This window comes from Ambystoma mexicanum, chromosome 11, assembly GCF_040938575.1.
Source record: "Ambystoma mexicanum isolate Mex_15411 chromosome 11, UKY_AmexF1_1, whole genome shotgun sequence".
NCBI classification, from domain to species: Eukaryota; Metazoa; Chordata; class Amphibia; order Caudata; family Ambystomatidae; genus Ambystoma; species Ambystoma mexicanum.
Window position 1 is genome coordinate 940647064 of NC_090934.1, and position 22950 is coordinate 940670013.

General features: G+C 44.3%; 1 protein-coding gene across 6 annotated transcripts in view; it reads right to left on the bottom strand.

The window, feature by feature from the left end:
* The window catches only part of LOC138503953 (uncharacterized), an 863233-nt gene that overhangs the window by 529533 nt on the left and 310750 nt on the right, over positions 1-22950 (bottom strand). The window contains exon 1 of one of the 6 annotated variants that reach the window (XM_069624085.1): positions 19948-20027. The exons of the other annotated variants lie outside the window; for them this stretch is intronic. The gene's annotated coding sequence lies outside the window, so the exon portion shown is untranslated. Of the gene's footprint in view, positions 1-19947; positions 20028-22950 lie in introns of those variants that run through there. 6 annotated transcript variants of the gene reach the window in all.

Genomic DNA, 22950 nt, shown 5'->3' on the forward strand with positions numbered 1-22950 from the left:
GGCACATTTGGGCCTCATTACAAGTTTGGTGGTATTTCAGTGGTAAATCCGCTGAAATACCATCAAATGGATTTACTGTTAACGCCACTTGGTCTGGCGGAATTACCACTGTATTACAAGTGCTGGTAGGCAGTGGTAGTCCCCATTTATTGGAGTCTAATGGAATTTCGGCAGAATTACCACCAGCGGTAATTCCGGCTGCGCTAATTCCACAGAGTTTGCTGATTTTCAGCACTAAAGCAGCAGATTTACCTCCAGCTTTTAGTTTTCGGAATAGGAATGGATTGCACCACCTTAAACTTCTCTGTTTGGGGTTGTATTAGCCCATTCCCTACAAAATACCCCAGGCACTTGAAAGCTTTTTGGGCCAGGTGACACTTCTTGGGGGTAGCCCGAGCCCGAAGACCCGCTTTCCAAAGGACTCTGGTGATTTCATACAGGTGTCTGATGAGCTCAGGCCAGGTTTTACTATGTGTGATGAGGTCGTCAAGGTACGCACCAGCAAAGGCTGGTTAAGGTCAGAGCGCTTTGTCCATGAGTTGCTGAAAGGTGGCAGGTGCCCATTGTAGTCCAAATGGAAGGACCGTAAATTGGAATAACCCTTGGGGCATGGTAAAAGCAGTTTTCTACTTCTCAGCTGGATTAAGGGGGACCTGCCAATATCCTTGTGTTAGATCTAAGGTGGATATAAATTGGGCCTTGATCACTCAATTCAGCCAAGCTTCCTTTGCTTTTATCTAGAGGAGTATTCGCCTTATGCTCCTCCAGCAAAGTCTTTTCTTGAAGTCCATCTCCCTTGAGATTTCCCACTCTGCGGTTCTGAGGACTTTACACTTTGCAAATTAGTATTCTCAATGTTATCAGTTCCTGTGTCTCCCGGCACCCCTCGACTCGGATGTTGACTATGCACAGGTTCTCTAGCCCCTTCTTTCTCCTCCTCGTAGCTCTCTGTCAGACTGTGTCCCTGTCTCCTCTTGGGACTTGGCAATCTGATTCTCTTGCCGTTCTACTTGAGATCGCCTCCTTCTCTCCTGTTGGGACTTGGCAATCTGATTGTCTTGCCTTTCTACTGGAGATCGGCTCTCTCTCTCCTGTTGGGACTTGGCAACCTGACTGTCTTGCCTTTCTACTGGAGATCGCCTCCCTCTTTCAGGTTGGGACAAGGCAATCTGATTCTCTATATCTTGATCTTGGGTTATACCAGTTAGGACACCCTGGTCCTGCTTTGGTGTGCTTAGTCTACTTTCGAGCTACTTGGTTGTAAAAGGGTTCAGGGTTTTGCTACACCCCTCCCCCCTTTGCAGTGATCCACCTCCACCTTCCCTTCTGCCTGAGCAACCCAAGTACCTGCTTTTCTGCAGTGCTTCTGCCAGGGAGGGTCAGTGATTCCTCTGTTGACAGCATTTGTTGTGGCGGCCTTCTCAGGACCCTGCCAGTCCTCGCTGTTCTTTCTCTCATTTGTTCTCTCAGCACTGGGTTTGAGGAGCTCTCGTCCCCGGCGTTCCTGGACTCAGCAGTGTTTCGTGGGCTCCGGGCCCGTCACGTCCTCTGCGTGGTCCCACCTCCAGATAGTTCCTCTGTTCTGCTCTCCAGTGGCAGCGAATGCTCTGCACGTCTCCTCCCCTGCCAATCAGCTCTCCATCAAGGAGTATCCTCCTCCAAGTGAGGACTACAGTGCTTTTATAGTGACTTCTGGGCTTCTGATGATATTCTGTCAAGTCTACAATGGGAGACAATTAAATCTGAGGCAGGTTATATAGAAGCGCTCTCTTCTGCCAGGGCACCACTCCAAATAAGGCTGTATAGACAAAGTAGGAAATGTCATATGGACTCTATTGAAGGGTTTTCCACAATCATTGGTCATTCGTCTTTTTTGATAGATATCCAGTAACCTTGCCTCGGCCTTCATCCTACAAGACCTATCTATTGATTCTGGCTGATGGAACGAGTGGCTCTCATTAATGGGGGCCAGGAAGGAACTAACATGATCTAGCCATCTGGTCATTATCCAGTTGTTACTTCCCATTATTTCACTAATAATCTGCTTTCACAGAGTAGCACTTGATTTACCCAAGTGGAGAGCCACATCAATGCCAGAGGTACGATCTATCTGTCCTCAGAATGGCTCATACCCACTTCCACATGGACAGATTATCTTAGTGCCCCCTGAGGGAGTGCAAGAAGGTTCAAACAAAAACTATTTTCTATGCGTTGTAGCACAGTCGTGGCCTCCATCCCGATATCTCGTCTCCATAAAGTCCAATGGCCACAGTTTTGGCATTATACACTTTTTCTTCAAAATGTCAACGGGTTGGGTTCCTATGCCCATACCAAACGGAAAGATGCCACCTATTTCTTGTTTCATTAGAATAGATTGTTTGAGGATGTGATTATTGCCTGGGCCAAAAGTGGAGAAACTGACACCTAAACAGTCGAAGTGCCACACTCTTTCCAGTGGGATCCCATTAACCAGGAAAACTCTTAGTGCAGCGACAGAGCTTTCCCATTGTTGGGACAAACTCCCAGGTATGCCAGAGGGCCACTAGGAGTTTGCGGACTCTCGGAAGGCCCAACACCTTCCACAGGACAAACGGAGGACTCAGTCTACAGCAAGTTCAAACTGTGGTTTAATACAGACAAAACCAACAGGGATCAGCACAGGAACAGAAGAAATGTATGGACATCTCACCTTCTCCTGGCTTGCAGGCCAGTTTTGTACCCTAATGACATCAGAATGATGTTACAACCTGGGCCCTTCTCCAGAGAAGCGATCGGACCACTGGATTGGCCATCAGGAGCCTAATAACATATATGATCGCAGATATGTGTTAGTCTACTGGCTCTCCCATGTCAGGTGGCTGGCCTGGCACATCCCCAAGTCAATATCTATAACAATGTTGCATTATGAGGGTCTTACCATTGGTTCTTGCCCATTGCTACCCACCCGTAGAATACTAAACTGTGATTGGCTAGAGCTGACGTCCTCAGGCCTTGGATTTGCAAAGGTTCTCAGCTCTTGGTGTACCTTTTCAAGGTAACAAGAATGACTTTGTGTCTGCATTGTAACTTGTGTGTACCACCTTAAGCTACGAGAGTGCTTGTTCACTCTGTGTAACACTTGTCTCACATTGTAACATTTTTGTTGCAGTCCTCTGTCTGGTAGTGTGAGATCGGCTCTCTTTCCCTGCACTGGTCGCTGTCCATTGTCTGCGTCAGCCGAGTCATGTGTTCGGAGACCATGATTTAGAGCTGTGCAGCTATGAATTATGAGAATGTATACGTATTTATTGCAGCTGGTGCTACTGTCGTTCTGGGAATGGAATGCCATCCGTATCTTGTGGCTTTGGCAGTGGGTTCTGTCTCACACGTTTTGCTCTTTGTCCAGCCTGAATTCAGCTCAGTTCAGCTCTGGCTGAGAGGCCTGTGGCCTGCTGTAATTTTCCTAGATCATAATGCGGCGTGTACAGTGTTTGTGCTATTCTATATTCTCCATAGGTTAGTCACACTTGGTTCTGTCAGGTTTCCATAGGTACTCCTGCAGTTCCATAACGTTATTTGCATGTAAGCATCTGCAAGCTTTGCTTAGGATCTCTTGCTTCTTGCGTTTTCTGCGTTGCTGCATTTAGCTAATGGCAAAATAATAAAAGCAATGACAGTATGTATATGTATCTGTCCTCTATCTATAGAACTGTATGTTCGTGTTCTTTGTGCATTTCGAGCGCATGTTTGTGTCCCGAACTGCGGATGGCACGTGTGCTTCATGTCTAATGCTGCTAGGTTGTGGTGTCTCTAACGTCAGCAACATGGAATCTTGGCGCTTTATTCAATACTGTCGATTGAGGTGTCTTTAGTTGCAGCCTGGGGATCCTCGTCCACTCTGGGGTAGATTTGTACCGCACCTGGCCGGTAGGGCTGGCGGAGGGGGTACCTCTCGACATATTTGTCAATCATAGGTCAGTTGGGAATTCGTCCAAAATAGACTGGGTGGTTGCAATGTTTCCTGGTCTTTTTCCTTGTCATGTATTTCATAGGAGGGGGATAGCGTCCTCATCCCTCTTCACCATTTCCATGACTTCTGACTTTGTCATATACATTTTCAGCTACCTTTTAGACCTAAAGCTTGCATACGAATAAAAAATCAACTGAAAGCAAGAGGTGTCTGTGCTAAAAGTACCACATAATCGGCGTAGGCCAAGGCGAGCAATCTCCTTGTTCCTATTCTTGGTACGCCAGGGTTTACCGTTTCCAACACCTCTTGGAGCTCATTAATATAAAGATTAAACTGGATTGGAGCCAACACACACCCCTGTCATAATGGCAGAGGTGTATACAGGGTAGGACCTGAGTGGGCAAGGCCCATCCAAAAGCTGCAAATGCACATTCTGCAGCACTGAGTGTGCATTTACAGATGCCAATGTGCAACCTGAGAAGCAGGTGTCCCTCTCTGGCTACGGATGAGCATGAGAGAGACCCCGTGCGTGCAGCCTGTCTTAAATGTCAGTATGAACAAGTTGAATGTTCTAAATATAATAATTTCTGGGTCAGTGTAAACCCTTCACTGCACAAAAGAACTGATATCTCAGATTTTCTTTTAGATTCACTAGAACACACTAGTTTGGGCCAACAGGTTATTACAAATTTATTTGTTGCCATAAGTAGAGCAACCAATTGTGTGTGTTTTTACATTGCTTATGACGTCACACATTGCATTTCTTATGCAGTTCGTCTGACACATTTTTCCAGAAGAAGGCTGCCCCAGCTCTCAAAATCAACCATCAGCTGCATGTTAGGATTGTGGTTATCCTGTCTGCTTTTAGATAAGCACCACATCAGCGCAACCTCGCTTTAGAGGGGTAGTAGGAAGGGATAGCTAGAACTTCTTTCTATCCTTCTGTCTCCCATTTGTTTGTTGTAAGCTGCAAGTTGGGGCACCCCCTGCTGTGTTCTATATTGGTTCCCTCTCAAGGGTTCCCATTAGAACAGCGTGTTTCTTTTGTTGCAATTTTTAAAAAAATGTTGTGGCACTATTCCTGGATTGTGCGATTATCCTGAAAAATAAAACACACAAAAACAGAGAAATAGTCACATATGGAATTGATGCAGTAGTTGGTCAGGATTAGACTCTCGAGAAGTGAAAATCATTGGTGTTTTATTGACAGTCTTGAAAAACATGTAATAATTAGGCAATTGAACTTTCCCACATACAATATCAGTGATGTTAATTAATTTCCAGTTGCAAAGAAACTGACATAATTAGATTTTACAGTCATCTAATGGTGACCCTGTGGGGTAGAAACCTGTATATGTAGTGGCATACTACTATTGGCCGTTTCAAATAAGGATTTAATATGAGAATGTGAAATGTGTTCAAAGAAATTAAAACAATTAATTAAAAGATTTAGCAAAAGTTAGGAGGCTGTTTGCCTGTTTATTGTCTCACCGCTCAGGAAGTATATTCCGTTGAGTCTGCCACAAAGAAAATCAAAAGGGCAAGCTGGTCAATGGAAGAAAATCCAAGGGGAAATCCAGGGAAATCGATTCACCAAAATGCTAGGGGTAGCATAAGTGACATTACAGACCCGATGACATCACAGGAAGTGATGTCACTTGACCTTTGACCCGGCTTGGCATCTGTTCATCTTTAACCCAGGTTATATTACCAAAGGTTGCTTGCAAGAGTACAAAAAGTACATAAACCTAAAAAAATATAAAATACCAAGTACGAACTGAAACAGACCAGAATATGTTAGATACCAACCACATTTTAACAAGGGTGATGCCTTCAAATGCCATGGATGGGGTCATGATATAATAGGGATAGACCCAGTAGTAAAACATAGGCCGAGGCAATATTGGTTCTACTACCGGGTTTGCTATTTGAAGATATGAATGCATCTTTAAGCAATAATTATGACAAAGCATTGAGCAATTTTGGGGAGTACTGTGACCCGATTCTTTCTGAAATGTTCTCAAACAAGCTTACATTGATGGAAAGCCTGGTGAAGATGTATAACAAAATGAAAATTGTAAATTGGGGAAAGATATACAGAGAAAGTCATTGTATAAACTACAAAGGGAGCTAACCACACACATGAGGACATATAAGTAGATGCAGTCCTCCGTGATGAGATTCCCAGGGCCAAAATATCATTATGTTTATATGAGCTTTCATCTTAACCTACTAGGCTCCCTACAAAGGTCGGGTCCCATAAGAGGGATCCCTTGGCAAGAAAGGCATTTCTGGCTCTGTAAAAAGCCAGAGGAAGCAGAAACGCTAAAACATTGGCTGATTGGCTGTAGCACAACACTACGGCGAGGAAAATGTGGTTAGGAAAGTTCATAGGTAGATTATAGGATTTAAACAGTGAAGTCAAGTGGGCTAGGCTCTGTCTCAATGACCGTTGTTTTAATGAATATTTTAATAGTGATGCACAAAAAGTTGGGGGGGAATGTTTTTCTCGATTAGTTCACCACAATGAAGTAGGGAAGGGAGTAATTTGTCGGATAGGTAAGAAAATGTAATTTTGGGTGTTAGAAAGGGAGGCCCTGATAGGTATATAGAGTATGATATTATATTGTATTTTGTTGAATTAATTAATGTCTGTAATGTGTGCTTTGGAACGTTGTGCCTAAAGTCATTTATTGTCATTTGTAATGAACTAAGAGTTGTGAAGTATATGATTAAAAATGTATTGCATTGTTAATAAACTATAAAGACACACAAAAATAGGCCCTGCCATTGATATGCCACTTCAGCATTGTATGGCCAGTTACCTCCATAATATGCCAATTATAGCTGCATGTCGGGTATTGTCATTATATGGAAAGTAGATCCCCTACATTGCATGTTGCTGCGATAATACAGTAACCAAACATCCAACAGATGCAAGCCACTTTCAATGCACAGGAGTATTAATGCTTTAATGATAATGATTTGTATATTTCGTACATAGCTCATATTTACATACCATTATCATCTCAAACGAAGTTGGTGCTCGTTTATCAACCTCAGAAGAATGAAAGGCTGAGTTGGCCTCACCAGGATTTGAATCTGCAGATCACACACAGGTCACAGCAGCAAGCGCTAAACCCGCTGAGCTATCTTAGCATTTGCTATTAAAAATGCAATGCCATCATAAGAAAGCATGTAAAAACTGGCTGCATGATGTTGGCCAGACATGTAATAACACTTATGTTTGCTGTAGCCTGCACAGTAAAAAAAATGACATGCCACTGTGGGACATACCTAGACTGCCAGCACCAAAATGCCAATCTAACCATGTAATAACACATATCATGCTTACTTTATCATAGCTGCCCAGAAAAATAGACAATGCTACAGTAAGGGCTGGCTGCATCCAAATGCCAGTTTAACCATGAGTTACACTTATCATGATTGCTTTATCAGAGATGTCCAGTACAAAATGTCAAGCTGCAGTAAGAAATGGCTAATCTAGCTGCAACCAAATGCTAATCTAGATACGTAATAACACTTATGATGCTTAATTCATTATAGATGCGCAGAGAATTATGCCATGATGCAGTAGGAAATGGCTAGACTGGCTGCCCCCAAATGTCAGTCTACACAGGTAATAACACTTATTATGCTTTATCTATTAGAGATGGCCTGTACAAATGTCATGCCACAGTAATAAATGACAATACTGGCTGACCCCAAATGCAAGTCTAGACAGGTAATAAACACGTGTCATGCCTACTTTATCATAGATGCCCTGTAAAAATATCATTCCACATTAAGAAAGGACTAGACTTGCTGTACCAAAATGCAAGTCTAGACACTAATAACAAATATCATCCCTGCTATATCACGGATGCCCATTACGTGACAGCACGCCCCCACCTGCCCCACCCTCCTGACACGTCCCTTATGCCTCCAATCCTCCTTCTCCAACCCCAAGCTCAGCCCCTTGGCCTAGCCTTACCTCCACGTCCCTCTTCCTTGTCCCAGTACTTTCGTATGAGGCAAGGTGCTTCATAGGCAAGTATAGGGACGAGCAAGAGTAGGACTAGGAATCATGTAAATTACAGGTAAGTAATATAGGTATTGAACACAAGCACACATATACACATGCTCATTTATACTGCACCCATCCACCATTCACTCATACATCATGCACTCACACACAATACATAATATCATACACACACCCTTTCATGCACGCACGCATGCACATTTACACACACAAAAACACGTTCTTACCTTTTCCAAATCCATTGTTGCTCGGACGAGGAACTCCTCTGCAGACAGGGCCTACCTCCCATGCTCCATGCATGCAAGGAACCAGCTCCGGTTCCTTTCATGTGCAGAGCAGTGGAGACAGAGCCTGCGTCCATGTCCTGTGGGGGAAGGGTGTAGAGAGTTCTTTTTGAAGTCAGTCTAACTTCAAAAACAAATTAAAACCGTGACGGAAATCATTTCTTTTTGAAGTCAGACTGACTTCATAAAGAAATTAATGTAAAGAGGGCTATCGTCTGAGAGCCCTCTTTACTTCCGGTTTCTCTCTGCCTCAGCAGAGCCCAGTGGTCGCAGAGGCAGAGCCAGGGGTTGCAAAGGAGTTGCCTGGGGTTACAATTGCGACCCCTTGCGACCCTCAAGTGACGTCCCTGGGGAAATCGTGCAAGAAAAGCAAAGCTGAATGATGAAGAAACTTTGAAATGTGTGTGCTTCACAGTAGTAGTCTGGATGAGTGGGCAATGCTCGTTTCTAAATATTGTATAAAGTAAAATGATATTCCCAAAGTTATGAATTGTTATGCGGTCCTCTAGCCAAAATACCCTCACTTGCACTGTGAGATATAGACGCACGGTGAGAATGGTTCCTAGGTTGGGCTGTCCTAGGAGTTTGGAAGGACCTCGTGCGAATTACTGACATATAATTCAAAAATAAAATTCACATGTGTTTTCAGGATTTCATACACAAAAATCAAAATACAGTTATGTAGTTTTTTGTACAAACTTCGCTGAGTAGTCGACAGGATACCCATAAAGGAAAGTTTTATTTCAAGTCTTCTGTGTCTAAAGAGTCATATTGAATGTTAATCTCGCTTGTGGCCCAGAAAGCACAAGCGTAGTAAGGAAAGCGACAAGCATTGGTAGGAGAACTAACTAACTCATAGACACATGGTTGTGGGCATTCGTGAGACACACAGTACAACAAATAAGGCCTGGTTCACAGAGTGGCAGAGGATCACAACATTGCTCGAGAGGTGACCCGCAGACCCCTTTCACACGTGGGGTCCAGCACATATCAAAACAACGTAAGCAGAAGACTTTTAAAATGACGGCGTAAATTAGGTTGCAACACTTAGAAACAGTTGGCGAAGCGTAGGGCAGTGACCAAGTACTTCCAAGATGGCATACACAGGTAGTATGGACGTGGCTAGCTGAGCAGTGGGGCGTTCCACTAGCCAATCTCGGTCAGTTGGGAATTGAGCAGCACATTGAGTGCCATACGCAATCACTGCCCGCACACACACACCCACCCCCAACTCCACACCAAAGCTGTTCACTCGTATACGCACAGTTCTGGCCCAATCCCACTAAAAGATTATAGTGGAGCAGATCCCAGGGAAAACGAGAGTTAGGAGTATGGAACTGGAGGTGCACGATGGAGTGACAGTGTAGCATACAGGTGAAGGGAAGGAAAGAGTGGATAGGAGGAGAGGAAAGAGCAGAGAGGAAGAGGAAAAGAGGCCCTCTATGAATGAGGAGAACCACTCTACAGCTGCTGGCCAAAGTCGACCATAATGAAGACATAAAGAGATCCAGGAGAATCAGCAGGGAGGCCTGCTCTATCAGCATCCCCAAGCATATTATCCCATACATCGGGGAGGACAGTTTCAAACCATGTAGGGGTCTAACCCCAGACTGGACAGGGCTCAGCCGATGGCGACTAGTAAGGTAAGCTTGACGTTTTTCCCCTACATTTTATTAAAGAGTAATTCATTACATCTCTTGTATAAGGAGTAATAGCCTTGTTATGCTCGTGGACGCCAAGGTCAATATGAGATTGACAGCAAACATGCTTTTCTTTGTCCACTCATCTTACCTTTAGCTGCAGGGTACTCTGATAATGAACTAATAAAAACGGATAGCTTAATGGGCAGGTGTTCCAACACTTATGTTTAGGATTAACAGCATGCCTCCTCTGTCTGCTCATCAGACTCCCTAAGGGGGTTGTGGGACACCTACCTCTAGGGTGCTGCTATAGGCAGCCGGATAAAGGATTTAGGGATAATGAGACCAGACCCTCATTGGAGGAAAGTGGAAATGGCCATACGCTGTGGGTTTCTTAACTGTAAGTCAATATCGATACATGTCCCTGTTTTCAGACAAGCAGTTGTGAATGGGAAATGCGTTCTCTTTTCTGCTTGGCCGAGACCTGGCTTAAAGAAATTGCAGTAACCAGAGGGGTTGGTTTTCACCCTCCTGATTCCTCTGTAACCAAATTGGACAGTCTGGACAAAGTTTGATGATATATCACCCTTACCCATCACCTTTCCTTGGTAGTCTCTTTAAAGGTAGTTTGGTCCATATGTTCTACGAATGCTTACCAATGACACCACAACTAACTATCTGTATCTAAGCCTTATATGTGGTGTTCTTACTACCTTCCCTTGGTATGAATCCTGCCTTCCTCACCATTCTATCAGGTTTTATTGGTAGATGCGCACATCAACAAAAAAACAACCCATGTGCCATTCATATGCATAAGCAATTGGAAGAAAAAAAAACAATGCAGGCGCAGCCATTCAGAAAGAATTATCAATATAAAATGTATTCAACAAATACAAAGAATCGATGTACCATAAGGGAAAATGAGACAGAAGATTTAGTGTGAGCAATTATCATAAAATTGTGTCAAAATGATAAGCAAAACACATTTTCCTTTTAGCAAACCACCCACCAAAACCATAATGCAAACATCCATCCACTTTCTAACTTTAATCATCCAACATAATTTCCAAATAACTCAAACAGTAAAAATGCATAAATCCTGTTAAAAATTATGAAAGGTCATTATTGCCCATTGCGCCATTAATGTATATGGTGCACCATTATTATGCTGCTAGTGGCAATACATGTGCTGTAAACCTACATACATATTACTAAACAACAGACAAAAAAAACAAAGGAAAAACAAATAGCCGATGGTTACTGGCACGTGAAATATTTGATTGTGCCAAATATTGATGTCAACTCGAGTTTCGGCCTAGGGCTATGACTTTCTGAAGAGCCCGGCCTTCTTCATGGCAAAAACATTGTCTTGATGAGGTGGACAGTCATTTTCACGATGATGTGCTCACTATGTCGTTGGAGCCGCGCTTGGCTACCGACTGATGTTAACTTCCAGACTGTATTTTGATCACTTGATAGAATGCACCATTCCTAGCTATGCAATACACCCTGTTTCACTTGGTGTCTAACAACAGCATGATTTGGCTTGAACAAGTCTATCCAAATGGAATTCCTTGAAAGTCACCCGACTATGGAGCATGGGTCAGCAACAGTCTGAAACGAGTGGGGGCACGCTATGCCGTTTATTAGTAGATTCGGCCTAGTGGCCTCATACACTGTTCTGTGGGTGACTTTAACCTATGGGCAGATATCTCTTATGAAAAAATGGCCTCTGGGTTTCTGGAACAGCAAACCACACTTGAATAGTTTTAAAAAGGCACTCTCGCAAAGCAGATAAGGGGCTATTAATGGATTTTCTCTTTGCTTTAACACGTTGATTTCTGTTCTGTCAGTCACCACCACACAGTAGTCTGATCATTCTTCGTCACTTTTCTGTCTCATCGATGATGCTAAAACAGGCAATATTTTCAATTTACCACCTGTTTTTACATGAACCTCATTACTAGCATGAAGGTATGTACCTTCGCTGCCTTTCAAAGAGACTGCCATTGTTGGTATTTCATTTGAAAATGCACCTATTGTCTACTTCCAATGCAGAGAAGAAAATTGTAAAATGTCCCTGGAGGTTTTTAGAGCTTATTTTATGTTCATGGGAAAGCAATAGTACCTCTCTTCAATACGGTGAAAGCAACTTTTTGAATGCACACATTGGAAGAGGTGAAAATGTGTCCCCCCTCACCAGCTTTTCTGTATAATGCATTAAAAAGTTCAGTTTTAGTGGAATGAATCACTACTGTACACTATCTTTTTACAGTCTCATTATGATGGTGAAAATGGATGGGAAAAGTATTTTTAAAATAATACCAAGTAGATTATTGTAATACTATTCCGGTTACCGCTGCACCAGTGGAAATGCTATTGGGTCTGACTGCCCCGTTTAGCACAAGGCGGTAGTGCTGTTTTTCCTCTAGCTGAAGTTCTGCTGGGGATACCGCCTAAGCTGTAATGAGATCCTAAACGACAAACATATTACGTTCTCTGGTTTACCGATGATCTCCACTTGTTGAAACAACTCTGCTGCGGGTGGAGTGGAAATGGAGGAAGGATATGGTCAATCACATTGTTTATAAAGAGCATCTCAAGCACTATCAGGAAGCCACCTGGAAGGCCAAACAATCGTTTTGCTGTGCTACCCTTTTCTCCACATTCAAAAAGTACAGGAACGTATATAAATTGGTTTAAAAGCTTCCCATCCATGCTTGTCTGAATATAATCATTCCCCCTTGGAGGATTTTGTCAGCAACTTGCTGACTTCTTTTACCTCAAACTGTAAAAAATAAGAGGCCATTGAGATGACCAATTCCCCATGCATATCAAATGTGTCGAAACCTGCCACTGCGTATCCTTTCATGTTCTCCTCTCTGCTCCATGTTCCTTTTCAATGGGATCAAAATCCTGGTACCCATCGAGTTGGCTGTCAATCTCATACTGACTCGTCAGATCATGCACATATATTTTTGATTGCCTTATGATATCATCATACAAGCAGGAAATATTTGTCCACATTTCTAATATTATTCATTGCTCTATCGGGTTTGATCACAAACAAATTCGTTTTTTAAAACTAATACATAGTGTCATTTTCACACACATTTACAAAAGCAGCTCTTGCTTTTGATGTGACTGATTATTGCCCATGAATGGCTTTCACCAAGTGTTCACAGTGTTGTTAATTTGATTGCTGAGTTTAGACAAACGCGCATACATGAGCAGATTTTTCTGTTAAAGTGACTTAATAGGTGTAGGGTTCTATAATGATAAACTAGAATAGATTAAACCAGTGGTCTTCAAACTTTTTTGGCCTGGGCCCCCCCCTGAGCCAAGTTTGGGCGGGCCGGGCCCCCCTAAAAGTGCCGGATGGACAATATGTAGAAATCGCTATGAACTTTTGCGTGCCGTCACCGCACCCTACTCCCAGAACAGACCCTGGCCTCTCCCCCACCCTACTCCCATTTCCCAGTGCTGCCGCCCATCCTGCTCCCACCACAGTCCCATAACACAAACATACACACATCCAAAAAGATAAATCGCCATAAACGTACCTTCTGCAGGAGCCTGCGCATGGTTGCTAAAATGCCCCGCTCCAGGTTGCTCTACCCGTATGTGCGAGGAGGCGCAGGAGCACCCCCTCGCACATACATACATGCAGTGTCCCAGCCAGCATTTCCAATGAGCTATGCACGGCTGGCAAAGCAAAACACCCCCAACGTTGCATGGCTCAGTGATCATGTGCGGCTGGGGAAATGAACTGTCAAAGGCAAACAGTGTTTCCCTTTGACAGTTCAGCCAGCCCAGGAGCACTCCCTCAGCTGGAAAAAGCAGCTGAGGGAGTGCTCAGTGTTTCACTGGGTTGGCTCCTCGGTTCCTCCATAATGGGTGAGGTGGCCAGTGGGTGGACGCCCCCTCATCCATTATGGATAAGTCGGCAGGCTTGGACTGGCCTATAGGGCAATAGGGCGATGACTGTACCAAAATGCAAAATGCTAGTGTAGGCCAATCAAAATGGGCCACTTTTATGGCCAATGTGGGCCAGTTTGAGGAGTTGCTTCACTATGCAGCTAGTAGTTTTGACCATTGTTGCTGAATAAATATTCTTTAAATATCACAATTTGTTTACATTTGAATAAAAAACAACCCCTTGGGTACTATTCAAACAGTATGTGACTAAAGGACTGAATATCCATTTGCAACTGCTGGCCATGTTTTCATTGGTGCCTAAGACCGTTTTATGGTCCAGTCTGAACATGTGAGCTGCCCCCTCCCATTTCCTCCAATCTAAAAAAAAAAAAAAAGATATATATATATATATATTTTTTTTACATCTCATGCTGGGCTCTGGTGCCCCACCCTAGGAGGCGGCCGCGCCCCCCCTAGGGGGACGCGCCCCACAGTTTGAAGACCTCTGGATTAAACATTTAACAGGTAGATTCTTCTTTCTTTTTCTCCTTTTTTTTAATTCAATTGTTTTTGTTCATTGGTTTCTTCTGTCCATTTTAGTTAAAAGGCTTCAAAGTAGTACTAATATTTCACTTCACACTTTTCCTTTACCAGTGCTGGTGACTGTCATTAGGTTCCTTTTTGGTCGTAAGATTAGCAGTCTCCAGTCCAGATTGTTCTTGTTCGGTGAAATGTCTCTTATATCCTATTACTGTACACACTTAGTGCTGAATCCATTTTCATCCATTCTTATTTTGACATCAAGAAAATGAATCTGGGTCGTAGATGATTCATGAGTAAACTGGATCCGTGGGCCAATGCTGTTTAGGTAGTCAAAGAATTGAGTGAGTTCACTGATTGTACCAGTCTGAATGCTAAAGATATCATCTATGTATCTTTTCCACAAATGTATCTTGCTTTTCCTTTCTGCGTGTGTTAGAGATGGTTGGTTTCCAATTTAAACATGAAGCAATTGGTGTATGTTGGGGCCACTGTTGCTCCCATTGCTGTCCCTGAGTCTTGAAGTAAGAATTTGTCTTTAAACTAAAAATATGAGTACCTCAAGATGAATTAAAGTAATATAAAAATAAATTCCTTTTGTGCTCGAATTTCTGGTGTTCTAAGGAGCATCCATTCTATGCCGTCTTGCCCGAGATCATGTGGAATCCATTGTGAATAGAATAAAATTCTTGTCAAATGGTGTTGATTTCAGTAATTGTAAATAATGTATCTGCACATTTCTTCAATAATATGTAATGAGCGCAAATATACCTTAAATGATCAGTAATACCTGAAAAAAAATCAAATCACAAAATAATGAGGCTGAAACGCTGAGTTTTTTAAATTGAATTTTTCTCCCCCGCATCTAAAGTTTAAAAAAGTGCAAAAAAAGAAAAGGCATTTTGAAAATTTGGTTACAAAAAATTCTGCATGTTCGGCCTCGTTATTTTAAATATGCCATTTCAACGTAGAACCAAATGATCAAGGCTTGTCCAGGTGCAGGTAATGCTTACATTTTCTAAGAAAAGTTTTTATCTAAAAAGTGAGTGAGTGATGTAGATATATTTGTACACCGCAGTACATACCACATACATTTGTGTAGCCATATATTCCTTAAAGGAGACTTGTCCGCACACAGGAGTAATTGAGCGGGGGAGGCTCAAACTTCATGGAGGTGCTAAGCACACAGATTTAGAAATTCTGGGCATGGATGAAGGGTCTTCCCACCAGCAGACAGGAGGTCCATGCAAAGAGAAAGTCTTGGGGGTTTCCTGAGACATTTGCTAGTTGTTTGAGAAACCTCATTTGTGAATGTGGCTATCGGAAGTAGTGAGGTCCTGTAATTTCTGAACTTCCTGAACACTTTGCGCATTTAAGACACAACGTGAAATTCATACAAGGCATATCTGGCCCCCTGTTTCAGGAATATATATATGGTCTACCTTTGATGCAGTGAAGAGCAGAGTAAACATTCTGCTGTCATTCACAAATATTTCAGAATCTACAAAATCCCCTATGCTCAAAAAACAATACAGCCTTTGTATTCCTTCGGTCATTAGAGCCCTGTTCTTCGGCTCAGGTTGTCTACATGTCCACTGTTTCCCTCAGCATGATGACAATCCAGCAAACATAGCTCATGTCTTTGAGTCCAGGAGTGGGTGATGAAGTTCGTCAGAGGGAGGCTAAGCAATTTGATCAATCCTTATTTGTTGATAGAATACCAGGAGATATCCAGAGTCTTTATGTCTGAGTTTTTGCAGTGATGAAAACATTGGCTGCAGCATTCCCACTCAACCCCACATACAGGGTGAACGGGATGAGGCATAGGTTGGAGAGCAAGGGGTAAAATGGTCACAGGGGCTATTACCCTTTAAAGCACAAAAAAACAATACAGGATTGCTGGGCCGGTTTTGTTGACAGGGGCAACACAAATTGCAGTATCTCACAGAACCACATGAGAGCTTGCTATGTAAAGGACTGGAGAGCTTGATAAGTGACAGCCTAGGAAACTAGATAAGCAAAGGCCAGAAAACTAGATAGGTAAACATTCATGAGCAAGATAAGTAAGGCAGGAGGAGCTAGATAAGCAGAAGAGCGGATAGCTAGATAAGTAGAGGAGTGGAAAGCTAGATAAGCTGTGGCCAGAGCATGAGGTAAGTAAAGATCTATGAAGTGGTGTCTAGGCAAATGGTCGACAGACAAATGGTCGACACAATTTGGTCGACAGGTCAAATGGTCGAATTTTTTTTATTTATATATATATATATTTTTAGGTTTTCGTTTAGGGAAAAAAAGGGGGTTGGGAGGGGAGGGGAGGGACGGGACCCCCCCAAAAAAAACTAAAAATATGTGAAAAAACTAAAACAAAAAAAATTCGACCATTTGACGTGTCACCTTTTGGTGTCGACCATTTATCCTGTCGACCATTTATTTTCAACCAAATGCAGTTCTACAAAACCAAAGGCCTGGAGAGAAGAAAAGGGTTGGCCTGGAAAGCTAGAATAAGGACATGCCTCGAGAGCAAGATAATTAAAATATTACAGTGCTAGATAGGTGAAGGCCCATGCAGTTAAGTAATTAAAGACCTGGGCATCTAGAGAATTACAAGCGTGAAACTAAATAGAGGCCTAGAGAGCTACATAAGTAAAAGCCTGCTACGATAGATAATGGAAGGTCTGGGGATCTAGATAAGAGCATGCTTGGAAAGCTAGATGAGTAAACGATTGGAAAGCAAAAAAGTAAAGAATTAGGGAGCTAAATTTGTAATGTATTAGCAGAATTGATAACTAAAGACACAGAAAGCGAGAATGACAGGGCTTTGATCTCGATACTTTATACAAAGCCTTTTCTTTACTGAACTTCTGGAAGACTTGGTTATGATGAAATTTTGTCTGATGTCTGTCGAAGACCTCCTCCAGAGTAAGGGTGCGTTTTCTCCACCACTCATCGGAGGATACCAGATAAAGATGATCCCAACACAAGGCTGCTTTAGTGATTACCTTCTCCTTTGCGTACCACAGGTCTTGTCGCCTGTTAGTGCATCTGCAGTTGGAAAGTTGCTGTGGAAGCCATTTGGTAGCCCTGTTGGGGTTTTAGCACAAAGATGTCTGCACTTGGAAGACAGATTGAAACTTCTCTTTTTGAGAGAAAGTCCATCATAGTTGTGCATCTAGGAGGATATAATTGTCAGGGACTTTGTTCGGCTCAAAGGATTTTATGAATTAAGGATAACCGTGTGAGCGAACCAGACCCAAAGTCACCCGGGGCTTTATGTAGTCCCTGCAGCTACAGAAATCGCAATTTTTGAGCATGCTGAAAAACAGTTGGTGCTCAACATACACAAACATTTTACTATTCACTCAATCAAATCTTTTGGCTTTGTGAATGTTTGTAAGCTGTAAGCTCTGCCCGGCTATGGTCAGTACATAGAAACCCTTGGTGGGGTGGTATGGGACCAGAAAGAAAGATATTCCTCCAGGGGAAGGAGAAGCACAGCTCTCAAAATGATTCCGTTTGGGGAAGAACACTGGAGTTTTGTTCTATTTTTCAGTCAAAGTGGCCTGTGAACTTATTGTTATTCAATATGTGTCACTGGACCCTCACGCATGCACCTTTAAAACAAAAAAGGGCCCTCACCACAATGTTCCCAAGTTGAGAGCTAGAGAGGCCTTCTGCCAGGACGGAGATTGATCACACTTCTAATTCTGCGCCACTGTGGGGGTAATGGCGCAATGGCGCTGCTCAACCAAAAACACACCTCCGCCTTCAGTGGCGTACCGAGCAGGTGGGGGCGGGGGACACAGCACACGGCAAACAGGTGTCCATGTCCCACCCCACTCTGAGCCACTGCAGCAGCTTCAGCTTGGAGCGGTGCGGGATACGGACACCAGACAGTGCTGTGTGCTCTGAGAAAAAGAGAACCTATGCTAAATAGCCTTCGGTGTGGGCCAGGCACCCTTAAATCCCACTAGGTTTTTTTTTTTCTTTTGATGCGTTAAGACTATTTTCCTTGAATAAATGCTCAAAAAAACTTTTGAGTATATTTTGTGATCTGGTTGTTTAATCTTTTGCAGTATGTTACCAAGATCACTATCAATTCTTTAAGCAAACGTAAAAAATGGCACGGAAATGGCCAATGCATTTCGGAATTGCATCCTTCATCACGTCCTTAATAATTTTTAATTCCACTAAACACACAAATACCACATTATGGATAAAAAAACAGGATTGTACAGATTCAGTTACCGGTTACCCACAACATATAAGGAAAACATATAACGTAAAAGAGAAAACATTGTAGACAGAAAAGAAAAGAGAAAAAAACACAGCATCATTATAATTCTATACTGATCTTGCTGACTGTCTCACATTCATTTTAGGTAACTCATGGTACGTGGTGTTTTCATCTGCTCTGCCTTCAGCTCCAGTCCTGCACACATTCACTAGCCTGACTTCAGAAATATGTCTGGTAATTTCTTTCTGGATTCAGAGAACATCTGACTCCAGAAATAAATTATCTGACTTCTTTCTTAGACTATTGAATGCGCTCAAGGACTTAAAGCAACATTCTAGTTGCAGATCGCGTACCGAGCTGCATCATACGCAGGTGCAGGAACGATTGTCAGTTTAGCATTAATTTTCCAAGGTGCATTTGGGGTGAATAGTAGCAGGACTGTTTACGTGGATTGCCTCCTGGCCCCCCCACTCTTGCAATGCTGGATATTCCCCTGTCCGCCTTATGTCTGGATAAGAATATGTGAAACCTCGTTCTGGAGCAGCAGAGAGAGTCACATTATTTAAATTCTCAGTACATGTCCTGCCACCCAGAGCTGGCCTAAGGGCAGGGTGGGCCGGGCGACTGCCCGGGGCTCCATGCCCCCTAGGGCACCATTAGCCCACGCCAGTTCGGGGGAGTCTTTTAAGGGCTTATTAAATGCGGCCGCGATGGCGGGGCGCATTTAACAACAATAGGGTGCGTATAGCACCCTATTCACATGATCACCTCCCTGCTCAGACGTGAGAGCCAGGAGGTTTTTATTGGAACAGGACACTCATGCTTCAGCAAGAGCGTCATATTCCAGTGATTAACCCCCTGCGAGGCACCGGAGCAGGGAGGGACAAAACAAATGAGGCGCTCCTGAACCCGCCCCTAATCCCCCCACCCCCTCACCCCCTGTTGAGGGAGGGGGCGCCAATTCGACCAGGGCGATGCTGCCTCTAAGGCCAGCCCTGCTCCCAGGGTCACACTAGGTGGTGCATGCGTGCTCCTCAGAGAGTGACTACTAGAACCTGACTCAGGAGAGTTGGGTGCACTCACTTGCTGTATTCCAGTGAAGCACGGGTGCAGCCATGCGGCACGATGCAGCATCTAGCACGTACCATCAGGGCTGCCTTTATAAAGGCCAGAGACCTTTTGGGCTAGAAGAAACAACCAGAAACCGAGCAGGCTACATCGCCCACCATTGTATAACATGTTTTCCGTAGTCACTTTGGCTTCCATCTGTAGTCTAATGTCTGGAAATAACGTACACAAAGCAAGACCTCCCCACCCCACAGTAGGAGCCCTCTTACGGAAAACCGCAGCCTCGGGTACACAAAACAAGTTGCCTGGAGATGGGAGGAACGCGCGGGTCTGCTCTCTTTTGGTGGAGGAGGAACTTGCTGTAATGCGGCTTTGGACGCCGCCCAGGGGCAGTCAATGTAACATCTGCAAAGGCTTAGGAAAAAGCGCCGTCAAAGTATGCGAGAGGTTCATGCTTGCAACTCTGTCAGCGCAGCCGCAGAGCGAACCCGGTCATAACTCAGCGCTCCCTCGGCAAAGGGTGACTCATGTAGGCCTTTTTTCATGTAGCGCGTCTCAGCTGTTTTCTTCTCTTATTTTTAACTGCCTGCACCCAAGAGCACTGCGGTCAGGGTGACGTGCGGGGAACAGACAGCTTTCCAGGGCGGGGAAGGGCCCGCTGAAGAAACATAGCATCCAACAGCGGGGCGCAGCACAGTTTGGGACTCAGCACTCCTGCTGGCAACTGCACAGGGCCTCCTCGGAGCGTGAGGGAGCAGAGGAGAACCACTAACACGAGTCTTCAGTAGAGGCCAGCCAGATGCGATCAGACTGGGGCATAACATTGTCTGGGGCACCAATGAAAAAGTGGCCCACAGCTGCAAAAGGCAATTCACTCTTTTTGTGACAGACTGAATCGTACCCAGAAGGGAGTATTTTGATAAAATGTGATGCAAATTGTGCAATTTTAAGAATATGTATTCAGCAACAAACACTAGCCGCATAGTGCCTCATCAAACTGGCCCACATTGGTCAAAAAAGTGGCCCACTTGGACCTAAAAACAGGCCCACACTAGCCTTTTGCGTTTTTGGTTCGGGCATTGCCCTATTGCCCTATAGGCAAGTCTGAGCCTTGATGTGATGTTACGGCATGCTATGAATACCGCAAGGTTCTCCAAACATATTCTGCTGATAGGCACCAAATCAGCAAAATGAAAAGGAGTGGGGGGGGGGGGGGAAAGGGGCAAGTTGTATCCCCTGTATCCCATTCCTACCTGTAACTCCAGTGATGCCTCGCACCCCATGGCCACATGTATATATGCAACGCGGAGACACCCCCCCACCCGAGTACCATCGCCATCCATCTACAGATGCCAGTGCAGCAGGAGGAACCCTCTCCTTGCTGTGCCACCCTATGTCGCCCCCCCCCCCCATGCTCGTGTCACATAATGAGCAGCTATTTCACCAGCCTGTGCCCGTTGCCCCACCAATGCTGAACGTGGGGTGGGCCCAAGGTCCCCTATCCACCTATTGAGGTATGCCCTCTTCCATTGTCCAACTCCAGGCCTCGAGGGCTGGAAACCTGGGGGGTTTTCAAGACCTCCCATTAATATTCATGAGCCACAATCTGCATACATTTATAATCATTGTATGCACATTTATCTCATGAATATTAATGAGGGTATACTGAAAATCTGCTATGGATCTGGGCCTCGAGGCCTGGAGTTGGACAACCCTTTACACCATTCCATTGAGGCCAGTGGTCGAAGCGGTGCTCCTCTACTTCTTTTAATTAGGTTTTACCGTTCCTATACTTTTATTTTAAAAAGAAAACGTTCCGGAACGGTTTCGTTTTAAAATAAAAGTGTAGGATGAAGTTGAAAGTTGCACTTTCAGTGCACTGCACTGGACGTTCCCTTAAACAGCAGGCACCTGTGTTTTGGTGTTTCTATTGTGCCCTGGAGGGGGTGTGGCAATGGGGTTTATGGGGAGCGGCGCAGACCAGTAGGGAACATAGTTCCACTACTTCTTTTTGTTCACTTCGACCACTGATTGAGGCACCCACTCACGGCACCCAATCCCCCCAACCCTCATGACGTCACACATTTTAAGAGATTAACTGTTTACAATAATCTTTACGTTTACTGCATGAACGAGAGAAACCAGTGACTTGCCATTGCAAGATTCACTTGCAACGGCAACTGGCAGAGGTGTGGCACTTTATCATAAATTGCCTTCCACGTGTAAGTAGCAACACCCAGTACAGTGATGTCATTGGTATACGCCGGGAGGGATATCTTTGTTTTTATTACGTATGTGTTACGCCCTGGGGCTTTAGTGAAAAGGTTAACCAATCCCTGCATCCAGGGGCGTTGCTAGGGGGGGGGCAAGGGGGCTATAGCCCCTGATCTTTTGGTTGTAGCCCGTGATAGATTCTCAGGAGCTACAGCCAAAAGGCTAGCTAGCCCCCAGTCCCAACAGTTCCAACATCAGCTTAGCCCCGGGTCTTTTCCAGACTTACTCCCCTGCCTGTATCCTCCATGCAGGGAAGTAACTTTTCTGAAAATGTTGGGGGGGACATGACATCTGAAGAAAAGGTGCACCAGCCAAATGAATGGGGACAAAATGGCGTGCCATGAAAGTTGGGGGGACAAACACCCCTGCCCCCCCCTGAAATTACCCCATGCCTCCATGAGCTTTAATGATTTAATCAACACAATTGTCTCTCCACATAATAGGGTGCACAAAGTGCGTAGAGGTTGCATGAAGATTGATGATTCAAAATAATAACAAGTGTTTGCGTCTTCCCATCATTCGTTGGGAAAGTGTTCAAATAATGTACACGTTGTATGGAGCTTTGATTAACACTAAACGCAGTGCGATTTTACAAATTGGAGCCATAACAGAAACCCACATGGAAATAAATACGTGCTTCATTAGAGTAGGAAAATGGCTGACTAAACGGACACTGCAGAACGTCGTGGCAGCTGTGCCGTCAAGGCATGGCTGGCGGTTGGAGGTGGTTTCCTACTGGGTGGCAGTGAGCTGGAGCCGGAAATGCCCGGGTCCCGTTTTCTACAGCTGTGATGCTTCAGCACAACTCACGCCCCCCCCCCCTCCCCTCAGCACTGCGTTCGGTGTCCTTATGATGGATACACAGCTGCGCTGGGCTGAGAGCAACGCATTGAAAGGAGTGGGCCGCAGGGCGGTACTCTGAATGCCATAAAGGTACGACAGCAGTGGATTAAATGGGATGCTAAATAGAGGGGGTGGTGGGGGGGGCTCTCATTAGG